Genomic DNA, 7,050 nt, shown 5'->3' on the forward strand with positions numbered 1-7,050 from the left:
AACAGGGGAATTGGGGCCCAATTCGAAACAGGGAAGGCAGCTGTCCTTCCAGTGAGCTAACTGGACATCGAGTCATGAAGTGTGGATCGAAACAAAAAATTGCTTTATTTCCTCTCTCGGCAGTTGACTGCATTTGTGGGCGTAACGAGGATATTTCGAGGATACATCAGATGCTGACTTCGCTGCCTTGGTACCCAACATGCTGTGCGCCACCTCCCTCTCAACCGGAAACCTGAAAAACAAACATGGCTACTACCCAAGCTACTACCTTATCATACTCTTTATTCTGACACTTATGTATGTAGATATTGACGTAACTCCCGCCATAGAATCGCCGTAACATCAAATGCGCAAGGCGGCACACTCGTTAGTGCCGTTCGTAACGGCTGCCTCATCAGCTAACTTGACCTATCTGATCAGTGACATGTTTATGTAGGAGGAGAGTCATCGAGTCACTACCTCCCGTTTCGAATTGGGCCCAAATCTGATTGATGATTGCTGTTGGGATTGCTGTGACGAGGTGAGTATCAGGTTTCGTGGAGTTGTGACACTTCTATTCCTTCCCAACAATACGCAGTCAGTGAGCAACCAACTGCACCTTAAAGTGCTGATAACACGAGCATGAATAAGTTAAATGGTAACACTTTATAATAATGTTCCTTAGTAAAGACTCAGTAAATAATTAACTAATGATGAATAAAACATTAACAAATGTTTTTATTATTAACTAAGCTTTATTAATGCTTTATAAAATGTCTACAAATGATATCTGCAAGATTTTACACACCTTATAACAGAGTATTTTATTTATTTATAAGCAACTTGTAAATGTTTAATAAATATAAAATATTAACATAGCATTTCCTAGTCATTTACAAGCATTTGTTTACATTTCCTAGTCATTTACAAACGTTTGTTAATGTTTTGTTCATCAATAGTTAATTATGTATTAAGTCTTTATAATGATTTTTTGCATCCATTATTTTAAAGTGTTACCAGTTAAATTCCTTAAATTAACAACATGGCCAAAATCTTTAAACTCAGCGAGTTGCAGTCAGATCCATGGTCATTTGGCTAACCCATGGTGGCAATGAAAACGCCTGGCCTCCTCATCATAAAAGTCGCCCGTCCCTGAACTAGAGATACTTTATTAGTAGATGTAGTAGATGTGTGCTGTGGTATTATTAGTAATCTGTTGGTAGTAGACTAACCTACTGTATGTTGTCATGAAAGCCAGACAAGACATATTACCAGTCACTGCCATCCTAGCTGCTTCATCAGTTCAATTGTTTTCATTTCTGTCCAAATAGTGGTGATCTATGTCTGTCATGATGACAGAGAGGAAATCTTTCCTCTCTGATGATGATATGTCATTTCCTCTCACACTGATAAAGTGTTTCTACCCCATGTATTTTAGGCCTATTTTTTCTGTACCAAGTATTTCTACCCTAGTGTCCTGTTTCCTGAGACATTCATATTTATCATCTCCCTGTACTCCATGAAAAAGCCATCAGCGCAATAATAATTTATCATGATAATTGGCCATAATTGTCAACGCTATGCAAACAACGGTCTTGTAAGTCATTATTATGCATAATGTATTACTGGACTAACAGGTGGACCAAGTCAGGGCTGGACTGGCAAAATGGTATAGATGGCCTTTTCTCGGTGGGCCGACAGTGTTCAGGGGACGATGCTGTAATGTTTTTTGTGGGGTTTTTAGTTTTTTTCCCTTACAGACCGGCCCAAACTTAGATGGGGTGGCCCATTAGTCCATCTTAATATAGATATAATATCGGGACTGCGCCAGTAATGATATCAGAAAAAAGTGGGGCTGTGTGAGTGGCTGTTCTACGGCAAAAAAAATGTACGGCCCGTTTTTTGAGCCCAAACCAGTCCAGGATTAATTTAGTACAGTATGCAGAAGGCAGCCCTGAAGGTTCAGTAGGAGATTAAACATTAGTGTGTAGGAATGATGTGAAAACGATCACCGGGAATTATTGTCACCCAGCACCAGTGTTGTTAACATTGTCCTTTTGCTTCCCTCTGTGCCACAGAGATGGCCTTTAAACCTGACATCCTGACATTTGAATGGTGCGAACTTATGAAGCGACACTATCTTCTTGTCTATAAATGTGGAAAAAATAATAAATAATAATAAAAAAAAAAAATTGGATTTTTTGTTAGAAGTCCTCTTTTCTCTGGAGGAAGACCAAGTGTCCTCTCCTCACCTCTACTCTGCCTGCATCACAACCCCTATTTTTAGGCCTATATCCACATCATCCCTCCACATTAAACTCTGTAACACTTTTTTTTAGGGATACATCTATAAGCACTAATACATACAATATTAATGCCTTAGTAAGTAACTTGTAAGGCATGTACTAAGCAAAATCAGACAGTTGTTAGACATTTATTCGCAAATGTCTTGTTCATGCACAATAAGGGATTTATTACCAATATAACCTTAGTAAGGACCTAGTAGACCTAGATTTCTATTTATGAGTAAGCAGTAAGGGCCAGAATACAATGTGTATAAGTTCCTGGTACACTGTGTGAACAAACCCTGAACAGTGTGAAAACAGATGTGGAATAAGGGTCCCTATTCTAAAGTGATGCATTGCTCAGCCCAGATGGCTTAGGGCCCCCTCACTACCTAGGGCCCCCCCACACTACCTAGGGCCCCAACTCTAGCCCCCACCCCCGGGAAGCAAAGTGTAAGAACATATCAGACTTTGCATTAGTCTCACTACATGTGTAGATCTCACTTATTCTACTCAATATGTAACTGTGTAATTGGAAGCATTATATAGCAAGGATTGGACGTAAACTTCTCAATGACGGTGGGTGGTGAGATGTCATTTTTTCATACACCAATTAGTTTTAATTGTAAAAACCCTACAATAAATGCAGAATATAACGATGAGTAATAGTTTGGAAGCGAAACTAAGCTATTCCTTTGTGATAAATAAGTTAATGTTTGAGAAACTTAGCTCCAAGAAGTGCAGTGCATGATGGGTACGCCCTTAGTCAGAAATGTAATGCATGGCCAATGCAGCAGTGATAATATTTCTGTTGTTACGTACATGGCAAATTGTTTGGATAGCAACTAAATTTCACGAGTGAGGGGAGGAGCTAAGGACGTAGGCTCAGAGCTGGGTAGGTTGTCTGTTGGCCTAGATTGCGTACCCATCATGCACTGCACTTCTTGAAGCTAATGTTCTCAAACATTAACTTAATTATCACAAAAGAATAGTTTAGTTTTGCTTCAAAACTATTATTCTAATGTTCTGCATTTATTTTGGGGGTTTTTACAATTAAAACTCAGTGGTACATGAAAAAAATTACATCTCACCAACCCACCGCCATTGACAAATGTACGTTCAATCCTTGCTATATAAAGGCTCCTGTTACTGTTCTTACACTGATATGAACAAGAGAAAACTGGAAGATTCAGCTGGGTAAGTATTAATTATTTGATATACCCTTACACTTGTAGATCGGAGGGGCTAGGTAGTGCGGGCGCCCTGGGTGGTGTGGGTGCCCTAGGTCAGTGTTTCCCAACCTTTTTTGTCTTGTGTACCCCTTACGCCTCTTAGTTGTGCCATGAGTACCCCCTTTTTCATGTTTTATATTGCTTTCTCTGTCCTGATGTGACTGCTCCATACATTTGTTATAATAATAACATTTTTCCAAGTACCCCCTGCAGTGTGCTCGCGTACCCCTATTGGTACACGTACCCCTGGTTGGGAAACACTGCCCTAGGTAACGAGGGGGACTTTGGTAGTGCGGAGGCCCTGAGCCATCTGGGCTGACCAATGCATCACTTTAGAATAGGGACCCTTATTCTGCATCTGTTTTCACACTGTTCAGGGTTTGTTCACACAGTGTGTCGGGAGCTTATACACATTGTATTCTGCCACTTACTACTTACTAATAAATAGAAATATAGGCTTACTGGTCCTTACTAAGGTTATATTAGTAATAAATCCCTAATTGGGCATGAACAAGACATTTGAGAATACATGCTTAACAACTGTCTTAATTTGCTTAGTACATGCCTTACAAGTTACTTACACAGGCATTAATATTGTATGTATTAGTGCTAATAGATGTATCCCTAAAATAAAGTGTTACCGTAAACTCCATAGTGTTCAGTACACAGAGAGGACCACTCTATCCAAGAGTGTGAGATTCAACTTAGAAGCTGTTTACACGTATATGGATATTTTTGAAACCGCATTGGTTTTGGCCTGGCCTTCACACGTAAGCAGAGTTTTAGGAAACGCTTTTCAAAAATCCTTTTTTTCAAATATCCCATTGAGGGGGCTACATTTTTTATTTACATATCACATTTACACCTAACAGAATGAAAAAAATGGTAACACTTTAGAATAACAGGCGACTATAGATCACTTATAAAGTATTAGTGACACTTAGTTAATAATGAACTCCTGATGAACAAGACATTTACAAATGTTTGTAAATGATTAAGGAATGATATGTAAAAACTATTATAAATGATTTATAAAGTTGCTCACAAAGCAATCATAAAGTATTAGTAAATGATATTTTAATATCTACAAACTATTTACAGAGCATCTACAAACTATTTACAAAGCTTTTTGCGCCTGTTATTCTAAAGTGAAAACACAAAGGCATGTACGAAACCTTTCATCTAAGTAATATGTACAATGGACAACATCCGTTTAAATGATCTTTTAACAAGCTATTTACGAAGCATTAAAAGATCATTTAAACGGAAATTGTCCATTGTACATATTACCTAGATGAAAGTTTGTGTGTGTGTGTGTGTGTGTGTGTGTGTGTGTGTGTGTGTGTACACGTGTGTGTGTGTGTGTGTGTGTGTGTGTGTGTGTGTGTGTGTGTGTGTGCTTGTGTGTGTGTGTACACGTGTGTGTGTGTGTGTGTGTGTGTGTGTGTGTGTGTGTGTGTGTGTGTGTGTGTGTGTGTGTGTACACGTGTGTGTGTGTGTGTGTACACGTGTGTGTGTGTGTGTGTGTGTGTGTGTGTGTGTGTGTGTGTGTGTGTGTGTGTGTGTGTGTGTGTGTGTGTGTGTGTGTGTGTGTGTGTGTGTGTGTCCTTGCGTGCATGCGTGTGTGTGTGTGTGATTGAGAGAGCAAAAAGAGAGGGAGCGATAAAGAGTGTGTGTGTGTGTGTGTGTGTGTGTGGGTATATGACAGATAGGCTGCAAAAAACATTTTTTTCACAAAACATTGTTTATGAGGGAAAAAAGTATATGTCTACGTAGTGCAACAATTGATCTTTCAAAAAATCCAAGTGGTCACAATGTTGGTCTATTAATTGATTATTTATTTACGTTGATAAAGCAATTTGCTGAAAATATGTCCTTTGGTGACACGTTAAGAAATATATATATTAAGTAATGTAGAAATGGCTTGATGGAGTTTTATGAACATTGTTACACTCTTCATATTTATTGCAATTTTTTAAAGTGTTAATTAAATGAGAAATTACCATTTAAGTATTTTTTCCCATTAAAGGTGAGCTTATTAGAAACCTTTGAGGAAATACAGGGATATCTTTCTTTTTAAATTTTCAAAATTGTCCGAATTTATACTAACATTTCAGGGATGATAATTTGTTCTTCCCTAATGCAATATTCAGTGTTTATCAAAAATATTGTTAAGCTCAAACAAATATTTGTGCGTTTAAAAAATGTCACACCGCAGGACATTCATGTCACGCTAAAGGACAGAAATGCAAAACTGAGCCAGAAACAAATGTATCAACTTGATTATTTTTTCTTTTGATCATAATGTAATGTTGTAGTCAATATGGACCTACACTTTGCACTTATAAGTCTTTGAGTCATAGATTATCAGCCTATCTTTATTCATCTATACTTCTCTACACTCTCTAGCTCATCTTTCCTTCACTGTTACCGTTATATTTTATGGTTTCAAAGCACCATTAATGACATTTTATATCCTTTGAAAGTATCTAAAATCAACAGCAAATATTCATCAACAATGCATCAAAGTATAAATTCCAATAGCCAATAAAGGAAGAAGTAATTTGAATACACAATATTTATCTAGTCAAACAACAAACAAAAAAAATGTACTACCAGTTGTTTTAAAAGCTATTTCTCAGATATCTAGTCCTTTGGTGTGACCTGTTTGTCCTTTGGTGTGATACTCCAAAGTGTCACACCATAGGACTTTTACCATCACACCATAGGACTTCTGAGCTTTTGAGTTAATTTAAAGCCATGTCGTTGCCAACTGAAATACAATTTCACCTTTAGTAAGATGCATTTGCATACATCAACATAAGAAAAAAATATATAAAAATTATAGTATTGTCAACATGTATTTTATGGCTGTCACACCAAAGGACAACAAAACTAATACATCTTGTGGTAGCAAATCGTAATTGATTGACTGAAGAACTCTGAGAGAAAAAAATAAAATCCATCCTTGCCATTGGCTTCTTAAGGGTCTGAAGTCACAATTTAAGTATGATATTGTTTTCTGTGACAAAGTTTCATAAGTCCATATAGTCTCAGAAAAACGGGAAACAAATTAAACATTGCCACTTGCCAAAATAGACACTTTGGAAAACATGCCAGGATTGTTTAGAGAAATGACTGAGCTTTGATTATTTATTTAAAAATGTTATAACATGGAGAACCAGGCTTGTGACAGTCACACCATAGGACAAATGTGGCATTTGACTCAAAATTAAGTATACTTATTTAAACTCTGGTTTTATTACACATTACTTTTTCACAACATGGACACTAGTTTGATCATTTAAAACATTGACAATTTCGAAAGCATGAATTTACTTAATTTTAAGAGCCTGTGACAGCAAAATGTTCACGTCACGTCATCTACCCGTGTGTGTGTGTGTGTGTGTGTGTGTGTGTGTGTGTGTGTGCGCGCTTGCATGCTTGTGTGTGTGATTAAGAGAGCAAAAAGAGAAAGAGAGATGCAAGAGTGTGTGTGCATGTGTCTGTGTCTGTGTGTGTGTGTGCTTGCGTGCATGCGTGTGATTAAGAAA

This window comes from Engraulis encrasicolus, chromosome 9 (genome assembly GCF_034702125.1).
Source record: "Engraulis encrasicolus isolate BLACKSEA-1 chromosome 9, IST_EnEncr_1.0, whole genome shotgun sequence".
Taxonomy (NCBI): domain Eukaryota; kingdom Metazoa; phylum Chordata; class Actinopteri; order Clupeiformes; family Engraulidae; genus Engraulis; species Engraulis encrasicolus.